At 45.0% G+C, this 12,779-nt stretch overlaps 1 pseudogene; it reads left to right on the forward strand.

The window, feature by feature from the left end:
- Positions 1 to 4,944: 4,944 nt before the first annotated feature.
- On the forward strand, positions 4,945 to 11,663 carry LOC144819120 (transmembrane protein 185A pseudogene; annotated as a pseudogene).
- The last annotated feature ends 1,116 nt before the right edge of the window (positions 11,664 to 12,779 follow it).

The following is a 12,779-nucleotide window of genomic DNA, read 5'->3' on the forward strand; positions in this document are numbered from 1 at the left end:
AGGGAATCCAAAGGGCCTAAAAGGCAGAAGTTGGATGCCCCAGTGGTCCCTGATCCTGATGAGGAATCGCATGAGGAGGTGAAGGGTCGGTTTGTCCAGGGAGCAGACCTTCACAATAATCTGCAACATGTGTGGGACAATTTGGGGTTCCCTGATCTCCTGGAGGGTGAAGAGTCGGAGGACTACTTCGCCAATTATCAGAGGAGGGAGCCTGAGTGCCTTCCTGTTAATTAATCAGTGTGGAATGTGCTGGAAAGGGAATGGAAGGATATTGTTAAACATATCTTTCCCCGGTTTCCTACTAAGAGATATCCTTTGCAGGGGTTCTCAGAGGAATTTCCTTCTGTGGTGAAGGTTGATTCAATGCTGGCTGGACTGGTGTCTCAGAGCCTGGTGGTTTCTGACGATGCAGTTCCTTCTGATCCAGGGGACAAGAGGGTGGTAGGGGCTTTGAAAAGGTCCATTGCGGCTTTCAACCTTGCGGTTCATTCTGCTGCCTACACTAGTTATCTGGTTCAGTCATTTTTGAAGGACTGTCAGCTGTTGCAGGAAGAGAATCCCTCTGAGTCTTTGATAATATTAGAACAGCAATTGCGTTTATTGGCTTACTTATCCTTTGTTTCCCTTAGTGCTTCGGCAGCGGAGGCTGGTGCCTCGGTGGCAGCAAGGAGACAGGTGTATCTTAAGCCTTGGAAAGCGGAGGTGGCACAGACGTCTGGGCTCATGAAGATTCCTTTCTTGGGCTCCAAACTGTTTGGGGAACCGTTGGAGGCTTTGATAAAGAAGACAGTGGAGGACAAGAAATTGTTGGCTCCGGTCCGCTCGTCACAGAAGGGAAAGCTTGCTGGTTATAAACGGGCTTTGGGACAGGCCTTTTATTTTAAAATGTCCGCCAAGCCCTTTCGTGGTAGGGGACGTGGTGGTGGTGTCTCTTCCTTCCATAAGTCCCAGGGTCAACATAGTCTCTCGGGTGCTTCCGGTCCTTCCAAGTCATGACTCTGTGAGGTGTTTGGAGGGGACTCCGGTTGGGCGTCGCCTCAGGTCTTTTTTTCTGGTCTGGGAGGAGTTTATCAGGGATCAGTGGGTCCTGGGGATTGTCAGAATGGGGTATCAGATCTTGTTCCGGGCTACCCCTGTTCCCAGGTCTCCAGTCAAGGGTTGGGCTCTTTTGGAGGGGGTCAGGACCTGGTTTCCAAAGGGGCCGTGGTGAGGGTACATATGAATCAACAGGGATGGGGGGTTTACTGGATCCTGTTTCTAATCCAGAAACCAAATGGGGACTTCCGTCCTGTTCTCGATCTGAAGACTGTGAATTTGTACATCCCTCATCGGTCCTTCAAAATGGTGTCTCTGCTGATGATTCTGCACTTCCTGTTGGTTGGGGATTTCCTAGCTTCTTTGGTGTCTCAGGGATGCCTATTTTTATGTGCCGGTACATGAGGTTTCACAAAGGTTTCTGAGGTTTTGTGTAGGCCACGATCATTACCAATTCCAGAAATTGCCCTTTGGTCTCTCTGCCTCTGTTAGGGTGTTTACTAAAGTGTTGGCACCGCTGGTTGGGTTGTTGCATGCTCAGGGGATCCAGGTGTTTCCTTACTTGGATGACTGGTTGATATCTTCCTCTTCTTTGCTTAAGTCTCAGTCACATACCCAGGATGTCTGCTGTCTCCTGCAGAAGTTAGGGTGGATTCTGAACTTGGAGAAGTTCCATCTGTACCCCACTCCGGAACTGCTGTTCATTGGGGGGGGCTTTAACACAAGAGCATAACTGGTGGAGCCTCACAGACTGACCCTGGTGCAAGAACTGAGGAAGGTGTTGGTATCCCCTTCTTCCATGGCTCGGCAGTGGTTGAGGGTTCAGGGGTTGATATTTGCAATGGTGATAATTGTTCCATGATCCTGGTTACACCTGTACCATCTGGTGAATCATGTTCTGGGGCACTGGTGTCCAGGGTCTCAGGATTACGACCAGTTGATTCCGGGGGGTGTGAAGATTGCCCGGGAATTGTCCTGGTGGCTGGAGGAACAGAAACTCTTGCAGGGCTATACATTTTTGTCCCAGGAACTGTTGGTGCTGACTATGGATGCCAACAAGCTAGGTTGGGAGGCTGTGATGGCTCAGGAGTCCGTTCAGGGAATCTCATCAGTCCAGGAAGCTGGGATGTCTTCCAATTGGAGGGAATTAAAGGCTGTTCAGTGGTCCTTGGTGCATTTTCTTCCTTGGGTCCTACGGCGGGATGTGCTGGTGAGAACTGACAACTTGTGGTGGTGTGTTATGTCAACCACCAAACGAGTGCAAAAGTCACTTCCCTCAACTTGTTAGCGCCACAGATTTGCTGGTGGGCAGAGTTGAACTTGTTGTTTTGAGGGTGTTGTATCTGCCGGGGGTGTTGCACTCAGAGGCGGATCATTTGAGCTGGTTGTTTCCCTCCCTGTCGGAGATGTGCATGACACTGGAGGTGTTTGGGGTACTCATGGGAAGTTATGGGGTCCCTGTGGTTGACCTGTTTGCAGCCTGGGGATTGCCTTGAGGGAGAGGTATTGCTCTCTGGTTCAGTCAGACTCGGTTTGGAGTGTGGATGCTCTATCTGTTCGGTGGGAGGGGGCTTGATGTATGCCTTTCCTTTAATTGCCTTGATTCTGAGGGTCCTGCTGAAGGTCAAGTTGGACCAGGCATCAGTAATCCTGGTGGCGCCTGCCTGAAGCCGAAGGCCTTGGATTCCGCTGTAGTTGAGGTTGCTGGTGGGGCCATGCTGGCCGTTGCCAGTGGTTCCTTGTCCCCTGTTGTTTCCTCCTCTGTCCCAGGATTATCTTGTCTGGTTGCATCTCACAGGCTGGCTGTTGGAAGGATGAATCTTGTGGCTATGGGGTGTCCTCCTGAGATAGCTCAGTTTATCCAGTATTCCCGGCGCCCTTCGACTCTTAAATCCTATGCTTGGCATTGGGTTGCTTTTTGGGGTTGGTGTGCAGATCCGTGCTGGTCCGCTATGGAGGTGGATTCTGTGCGTGTCTCGGATTTCCTGAAGGATGGCTTCGACTTGGGTCTGGCTATTTCCTCGTTGCAGGCCTTTAGGGGTTTGACCTGTGAGCCGGGTGTTCTTTTGGTGTCCCGTCTGTTGAGGAGTTGTTTCGTCAAGAAGCCCGTGGTTAAGCCCTTTACACTAGGTTGGGAGCTTCCATTGGTGCTGAAGGCTTTGCAGTCAGCTCCCTTTGAGCCGCTGGAGGAGGTGTCTCTGTTTTTTCTGATGATCAAGGAGGTTTTCCTTGTCACTATCACCACGGCCCAGAGGGTTGGGGAGTTGGGCTTGTTGCTTTGTTCTGAGCCCTTTTTGAGGTTCTTTCCGGATTGGGTCGTTCTTCGGCCTGATCCTTCCTTTGTTCCCAAGGTTCCTTCTTTGTTTCACTGCTCAGAGGATCTGGTTCTGCTCGTGTTGTGTCCTGCTCCTCTTTCGGAGGATGAGGTGTGGCTGCATTGTTTGGATGTTAGACAGGTTCCTGGGGTATACTTGGTCTTACAAGACCATTTTGTAAGGTGTATTCTCTTTTTGTGATATTTGGCCTGGCGGGCCAGGGTCTGATGCCTTCTGATGCTACTCTCAGTCGGTGGCTGAGGTGGGCTGTGGGGGTGGCTTATGAGGCTAGTGGGGTGCTAGTGGGGTCCTGTTCGGTTCTGGGGAGATCGACTCCCATCACAGTCGTGGTTCCTATCCCTTCCTCTCTGCTGGGCTTCTTGTGCTTGTTGGTACAGAATGTGCTGCTGTAGGTCAGGGGTTATGTGCCACAGGATGTGGGTGTGGCCTGGAGGGTAAGGATAGGGGCCAAGGGAGTTTGTGCTTAAAAGTTCTGTGCCCATCAGTAATTGATCGTGACGGCACGTCCCCGCAGGGTGCCGTGTTGGGTGATTGTCTGACACACTCTCTTGATAGCATACACTTAAATTTCCCCCAGTGGTTGTTCAGAACAAGGTTATGGGAGCATACACAATGGTAGCAAAGGCTCAAACTAATGCGGATCCTGAGTGTTGTATCTTGCCATCCGCTTATACAGCTTCATTAAAACAGTGCCACCCACCCAACAAATTTGTCCAACTATGGTAGTTTGTGCAGTACCGGACAGATCCAAACGCCATCTCATTCTCTGTGATAGTGACAATTTGGTCATATGTCTGGACGATATTCAACCAAACCAAACGTCACAAAAGAATCTGATGATATTAAAACATCATCTCAGTATTAGTGTAAATATTATCCGTTTAATTTGTTTGGATGTTGTTAGAAATGAGGATCTCTAATGTGCAGAGGTATGTACCTTTGTCCACGTAGGGACCCTTCCTTCTAGTGAGGGTAAGGGATTTACACACTTTATATAACCCCTTCTCAGCCCCTTGACAGCTTGGCATGAGCAGACAGGCTTATCCCAAAGGCAATGTATAATGTATTTGCACTCAAAACACAGTCATATAGTGAAAACACCACAAACTTATACCACACCAGTTTAGAAAAACAAAGCATCGTTATCTAAACCAAATAAGACCAAAACGACAGAAAACCTGCATATATCTATCAAATTATGACTTTGGAACAGTTATTTCATAAATAGAACTTGTAGAAGCAAAATAGCTCCAACTGGACCTAATCCAAAGTACGGCACCAACTGCGAGGTGCACAGCATTGGGCACAGAGTCACACGGACATCCAAACAACAATACCTTGGAAAACAAAGTCTATGGACAATGTGCAGCATTGTGGAGGTGAGGCGTTGGCGCCGAGGTCGATGCCAGTTTCCTGGTTGCCATGGGGAGGCGAGGCATCATGTCTGCGAAGAGCCAATGTGTTGTTGAATCCAAGACGGGGAAATTTAGCCAGCGTCGGTGGTGAGGCTTCGGTTCCGGTGAGGTGATGTAAAGACTTTGTGAAGTCATCGTCGGTTATCGTCTATGCGATAATGGAAGCAGGCACTGGCAGGGATGGCATCCGTGCGAACACAGGCGTTGGGAAGGCTGATAAATGCAGGCATCGGTAGGCATCGAAGGGCATCAGAGCTGCGGTGTAGGTGGTGCTGTGCATTATGGACTTCATGTGCAGTGCCCCCGGTCATGGTGTAGGACATGGCATCACTGGCAGCGGCGCTGACAATATCGGAGTTGCTTCTTTTGGTTTGCAGCACCAACCACACAATTCCACACAATTCTCGGGGCCCAGGAACTGGAATTGGCGCCCTTTAGAATATAGGATTACACACACAAGTCCAGGTGCTGGTCAGTGGGTTGCAGGTGAGGTCCTTGTGTGCCTGGGACTCCAGAACAGGAGGCCAGCACACACAATCCCTTTGAGATTCTTCTTCAAGCAGGTTCACAGCAAAGTTCCAGTCTTTTTCCTCTCCTTGGCAGAAGCAGCAACTGCAGGACCACCCAACAAAGCACACACAGCAAAGGGGCAGTACTCCTCCTTACAGCTCTCCAGCTCTTCTCCTTGGCAGAGGTTCCCCTTGAGTCCAGAAGTGATCTACATCTCTGGGGTTTAAGGTCCAATACTTATACCTCATTTTCTCTTTGCTCTCTTTGTGGCACCAGAAATTATGAACAAACCTGTAAAGAATCCCATGGATTGCTTTCCCATCTTTAAATTTAGCGGTCAGTGCAAACAACAGCAGGAGTCAATAACAATGGGTACATAGTGCCCACCCTTGAGTACAGCTAATTAAACCAGCCCAAATCTCAACATGGTCCTCAGACAACGACCTCTGAAACAGTGACGTCAAGGGAACATCAAGTAATAGGGAGGTCTGCCAACTACAAATCCCTGATGCATTAGCTGAGAATATTGAGGCGGTGAATTTATTCCAATGCTATTAATTCTACTTCTGGGTGCAGGTTTGATAATGGAACTAATCCTGCAGTTAACCTGATAAATGTTTCCTCCGAAGGACCCAGAATAGGGTACTAGTGGGTAGGCTATTCCTGGGTATGGAATCCTGTTTAGCGACCTCCGTTGAGCATATGTTGAAAAATCAAACATTTTTATGATAAGAAAATGATATTTCACCCCTTGTATGAATCCAGAGGCATGCATGAACCGGGGAACACTTTTAAAGCTTACATCTTCTATTCCTGAATTATCATTCATCAAGTTAGTGGATCTTCTATATGAACAATTTAACCACATTTCACCAAATTCTGTGCATGAAACAACTATTGCTACTTGGTCCATCAACGAAATTGTAAACAAAATATTTGATTCCATTTAATATTTTACAGAATGGAGCATTGACGGTAGGCTGATCCAGATACAATATCCTTTCTACAAACCTTTGAAATCTTACTGTTTCAGGAGACCTGGGCAGATCAAGATACCCTATTGATCGGTTACAAGGAATTTGACTTTCTAGCCACAAGTTCAACAAATCAAAGTGATGCCAAGGGCGGCCTCTCATTCTGTATTGCAACAGAATTGAGCATTTAGGAGGAAACTACTGACTTGCAGATGCCTTGGTTACAAGGTGCGCTTCTACAGTTTCATTCCCAATTGATAATATTGAACAGTTATCTAAGCACGATAAGAAGTAGAAGAATAACCCAACTGTTCACTCTGTGGGACACTGTAAAAACCTTGCCACTCCATTACCTTACTGCCAGTATAATCTTCTCCTGTTATTTTAACATACATCTTGTATCGCCCAAATCATCAGATAGGTCAAGCAAGGGGGCAGCCAAGTTTTGTCCAGATAACTTCCAGCAGCTAGGCCTAATAATGCTCAATGAGTCTTTTCCATCTAAATCAAGAGGTATACCAACATTTAAAAGCTCAAAAGAAAGTTCAATTATTGATTACACTCATATATCAGAAGTCTTGGACCCAAAAAATCCTGATTATAAGGTAATTCCATAAGTAGAAAGTGACTATAATCGTCAGTCACTTATTTTGGACCTGTCAGTAGGGGTGGGCGGACATCTTCGTTCCGCCCACGGAATGTGCGGTTATTTGCCCCTTCCACCTTTAGCATTGAAGGCGGAGAAATGGGGCAATTCTCCGCACACTCGGGGCGGAACGGAAGTTTGCCGCCCGCCTCCCACCCACAATATTAAATTACTTTAAGCATAAAATAAGACTTAAAAAAGAACTTACCTTATCGCGGGGTCATCTTCCTTGTCGAGCTTGCCGTCATCTTGGAACTGCGCATGCACGGGAGCCTGCGTATGCGCATACCTGGTGAGGAATGCGCATGCGCAGGCTACTGCGCATGCGTAGTTCCAAGAAGACGGCTAGCTCGACAAGAAAGATGACCCCGCAAACCCCTACCTGTCAGTATGCTGCCGCCAGTAAAGCTAATGTGCTACGACAACCAGTCCTTCCAATCTATAATCTGAAAAGGCTGGTCTGGCTTTTTGATAAACAGTCCGAAATACTGGAACTTGCTGATTTTTTAATTAACCATAGCAGTTTAGGTATGACAAGTGGATGAAGTAAGGTGGCCAAGCGCAACACCATTTTTACAACACTTGTGGAGAAATTTACTGCAAAAAATATATGTAAATTAACCCCCCTAAGTTTGATCACTAATACATCAAAACATCAAAATAAAACATCAAAATAAAGGAAGTTCTGCCAATAGCATGGTCCGACCATCACCTGCCACTACACACTCCGGAACTTTTAAATCATGGAGAGATCTTGACAATCAATTGCTTATCGAAACCCTCTCATCTACGCAGCCAGTTGTTTTTAAAGACCCTAACATAGCCGCCAATGAATACACCCATTGGCTCACCACAGCCATGAATAAATTAGTACCCACAAAATCTATTTCCAAAAATCGCAACTCTCCCTCAGCCCCATGGTTCACCAACGCCCTTAGAAAACAAAAACAGAAATGTCGAAAACAAGAACGAGATTGGAGAATGATGTATACCCTTGAGGATAAATCTCTCTACAAAAGCGAACTTGCTATATACAAAAAAATGATTCTGGAAGAAAACAGCCTCTATTACTCTACTCAAATTGAGGAAGCTAAACACTCCAATAAACAACTGTACATGGTAGTATCTAAACTGTCTAAACTACCTCCCCAAACACTGCCTACTCCCTCTCAGCTGTTCTGTAATGAACTTGCTAGCTTCTTCTATGACAAAGTTAATAACATCTACACTAGGTTTTCTCACAGGAATATTGACTACTCCCACCCTCCTCAAACTAAATCACTCAACTCCACCCAGGCTGCCTTTAAGCAGTTTACAGCTACCAACATAGCCGAGGTCTCTAAGATCATGACCACCATTAAATCAGGCTCAGCCTATGATCCTTGTCCGCCTCAAATTCTCCTTCCTGCAATAGACATATTAGCCCCCCAACTCACAGAAATTTTTAATTCAATGTTCTCTACAGGAGTCTATCCTGCCAAATGGAAAGATACCCTTCTTAAACCCCTATTGAAAACCCCCCACTTAGACGCCGAGGACACTAACAATTATCGCCCGATTGCCAGCCTGCCTTTTGCTGCAAAACTAGCGGAAAAATTGATGAATGCACAATTATCCCAATACATCGGGGATCACTCCCTACTAGACGACACCCAGTTCGGTTTTCGCAAACACCACAGTACCGAAACAGCCCTTATCTAAGCCACAGACGAGATAAGAGCTATTCTCGATCAACGTGGGACAGCAGTTCTTGTCCTGCTCGACCTATCTGCAGCATTTGACACGGTCGATCATAACATCTTGATCGACTGTGTCAGTGCCATAGGGATCCAGGACAAGGCCAAAGATCTTCTCTCCTCCTTTCTCTCCAACCGTACCCAAACGGTACAACTGGGTAACTTCAGTTCCGCCCCGATGACACTTCCCTGCGGCGTCCCCCAAGGTTCATCCCTAAGTCCTACGCTATTCAATGTCTACGTGACAGATTTATCAAGGATCATCAAGGACTTTGGGATGAGCCTAACATCCTACGCGGACGACACCCAGCTGATTTTAGCAATAAAAAATAATGGAGATGAAATTGCGGCTAATTTCCATCAGGGTATGGTATCCATCAGCAACTGGATGACGACCAACTGTCTCAAGTTAAACTCCATTAAAACGGAGGTGATGATATTTGGAAACCTCTCCCCTCATTGGCCAGGCACCTGGTGGCCCACCGAACTAGGTCCACCACCCACACCAGTCACCAAAGTTAAAAATTTGGGAATACTGCTAGATGACAAATTAACATTTGCCACACATGCAAACTCCACTGTGTCTACCGCATTCTACAAGCTTAAGTCCATTAAGAAAATCCTCCCATTTCTTCCCCCCAACTCAGGAAAAACTCTGGTCACTGCTTTTGTCATGTCATCTCTTGACTACTGTAACGGACTTTTTATTAATGCCAAAGAGAAAGTCATTCATAAACTACAATCCGTACAAAATGCAGCTGCGAGAATGATTTCAGGCACTCCAAAATTCAAACCTATCTCCCAAACGATTAAAAATTACCACTGGTTAGCGGTGAAGAACCGATTTAAATTCAAGGCACTCTGCATAGCTTATAAAGCCTCCCGCAAACTAGGCCCACACTTCCTTAAAAAATCCCTAGCATTCTATGCCCCCAACAGAGTATTACGTTCTTCGAATGCCTTGCTAATGACCGTGCCCCGGACCAAAACAGCCTCCTGGGGTGATCGCCGTTTCACTGTCGCCACAGCAAAACTGTGGAACTCGCTTGATATTGACATCAGATCCTGCCCCACACTTATAGCTTTTAGAAGGAAAATAAAAACCTGGTTATTTAACCTATAGCTCTTCTCACATTTCCATTGAGCTGCTTCCGTCTACAGCGCTGAGGCGCCCTTGGGCATTTGATTGCGCTTAATAAATCTCATAAATAAATAAATAAAGAATATGTGGAATACACCTTAGTTGTTACATCTAAAAAAGGCTCTTAAGAGGGCCTCAAGAATTGCTTTCAGTCAACGTCATTGGTCAATCCATCGATCTCTTAAAGAAAAGGTGAGACCACTAAGTAGGTCTTATAGAAAAGAGGTTTGGAAAGTGAAGATACAGTACCAATAGGCACCATGGATCAGGCTACTAAGTGCCACTGTAGCAAAGTGGGCTTCTGTGCAGATGCCCCCCCTCCACCAGCATTTGCCCCATTTAGACTGCTAGATGCTGGCTTTTGACTCTGATATTTCACTGGGACCTGCTAACCATGCCCCAGTGACTGTGCTCTTTCCCCTAAAGGTAATTTGAATTGGTACACCCAATTGGCAAGTTCTTTTGCCCCCTATAAGTCCCAAGTTTATGGCACCAGTGGTACCCAGGGCAAGGGTGGTAAAGGGGTCACCAGGGCCGCAACACTATATTGTGCCCCATGTGTGAACCAAGTAAAATAAGTAAAAGTGTGACTGCGGGACTGCCATTGCAGCCCTCCACAAGCTTGTCTGCTCAAGAGTGACTCTGCACACACCATGTGCTGCAGAGCCACACCACTGCCTTAATGTAAGTAAGTCATTCGGAACCGATATAGAGGAGACTCGGCGCTGCTGGGAGGGCATTGAGTGTAACACCGCTGGCTGCGCTGAACCAGAAGTGGGACGAAGGATGCCTGGTGTTGTGGGAAACAAAGGCATCTGAGAACCATTAATCTCAGGGGACTCTTTCAGGACTTTAATTCCAGCAAGTTTCTTATCTATGCCTGTTTACTACACTTCTCTGTTCTCCTGTTGCTTCGTCTGGATGAACATATTCAGTGGAACTATTGGGCTATGTTTGCACCAGTATGGTTCTGGAAATTATTTTGGTCATCATTGGTGCATCTGTGGGCACTGGAGTCTGGGCACGGACCCCACAGTACAGGGCAGAAGATGAAACGTCTGTGGAGTTCAAGGCGATGCTAATTGCTGTAGGAATCCACTTCCTCCTTCTCACGTTTGAAGTTCTAGTCTATGATAGGATTGAGAGAGGAAACCATTTCTGGCTTCGTGTGTTCATGCCTCTATTTTTTGTATCTCCTGTTACTGTTTCTGCTTGTGTCTGGGGCTTTCGACATGACCGGTCCTTGGATCTCGAAATCCAGTGCTCAGTCAAAATTCTACAGTTCATAATTATTGGACTCAGACTGGACAAGATCATCACCTGGCCCTGACTTGTTTGTGTTCCTTTGTGGATCTTGATGTCCTTCTTGTGCCTGGTGGTGCTTTATTACAATGTCTGGTCAGTGCATTTCCTGTTTTCTATGGATGTGATTGCTGAACAAAGGAGAACACACATAACAATGGCTATTAGCTGGATGGCAGTTGTGGTTCCTTTACTCACATTCGAAATTCTGCTTGTTCACCAATTGGATGGCCATAATGTATTCTCATACATTCAAATATTTGTACCTCCTTGGCTCTCATTAATAACCTTAATGGCAACAACGTTTGGACAGAAAGGAGGAGATCACTGGTGGTTTGGAATTCAAAAAGACTTTTGTCAGTTCTTATTGGAGATTTTCCCCTTCTTGAGAGAATATGGAAATATTTCTTATATTCTGCATCATGAAGATAATGATGAAGCGGAAGAAACTCCTATCCTGGAACCTGCAAAGATTCCACCAATGTTGCAGAAGAAATCTGGAACAGTCTTTACGCAGAGTCAATATGTTGTGCCAGCTACCAAACTTAATATTGATATACCAGATTGAAGATTTGCCTAAGATGAACTACAAAATATTTATAATGTAGCCATCATATAATGTTTTTTATGGATTTCTTTAAAGATTCCTATTGAAGAATCACAGTTATAAACTTATGGGCATTAGTAGTATTTTATTGGAAATCATTTTCCGTAAGTCTGACTCAGATTTGTTATGAAGCAGCGTTCTATTTGCAACAGATGAAATTTATTCTAAATTATTTTCTGAGACTTTTGCAACAAGATTAAAAACAATAGGTTGTGGTTAAAGAAACAATAGGGAAACCGTGTGTTTGAAGGGAACCAGTGTTTGAATGATGATTATGAACATGTTTATTAAATATTGTTTATTTCCATAATGAGTACAGAACATCTAAGCATTTAAAATATTGCACACTGCATAGAAGTGAGTCTTTGAACTATGGAGTGTTTAGATAATGCCTATTTAAAATGTGACTTCTCCGTTGGAGGAGAATATGCTTTGTTGTATAGTATTTATATGAACATTTTAGCAGTGTATTATATACTTTTTATAATTCTAGTTATGTACAGTATACATTGCCTAAATCAGTTTAAAAAAAGAATTCTTGTATTTCAAAATGCATCCCCAACCAAAAATTTTTTTTTGTTTTTTTAAATTTTCTCGTAATGCCACATGCGGCAAGAAGCATGCCTATTGGCACCTGGAGTTCTTAATCCTATAAGTTGATTTTTTGTAATTTTTGTGGACAGAGTGTGGAGAAAGAGAGCGAGATACTTGCATGAAGATGTTATGCAGATGCTAAGAACTTTCAGATGAACATTTCTATTTTCTATTGCAATATTGGATTTTAAACTTTGTGGTGTGTTCCCCCCCTATTGTAAATTATTGTGCCAAAAAGAAATACCAGTACCACTGTGCTAGCCCAAAGGTTGGTAAATGTTGTTATACAAAAAACAGAAAAATAGGTTTTACATGCATACATTATTGTAAATAAACTTTTAACCCAAGATGATATTCAACATTTCTCTTGTCTCTGAAGATGAAAAAAATAAGTTCTTAAGGTTGTCCTCGTAAGCCCAGGAGGTAGAGTGCATTAAATTAAAGGTGTGGATATATTTGTTTATACATATATATCCCTACGGT

This window comes from Lissotriton helveticus, chromosome 2_1 (genome assembly GCF_964261635.1).
Source record: "Lissotriton helveticus chromosome 2_1, aLisHel1.1, whole genome shotgun sequence".
Lineage (NCBI taxonomy): Eukaryota > Metazoa > Chordata > Amphibia > Caudata > Salamandridae > Lissotriton > Lissotriton helveticus.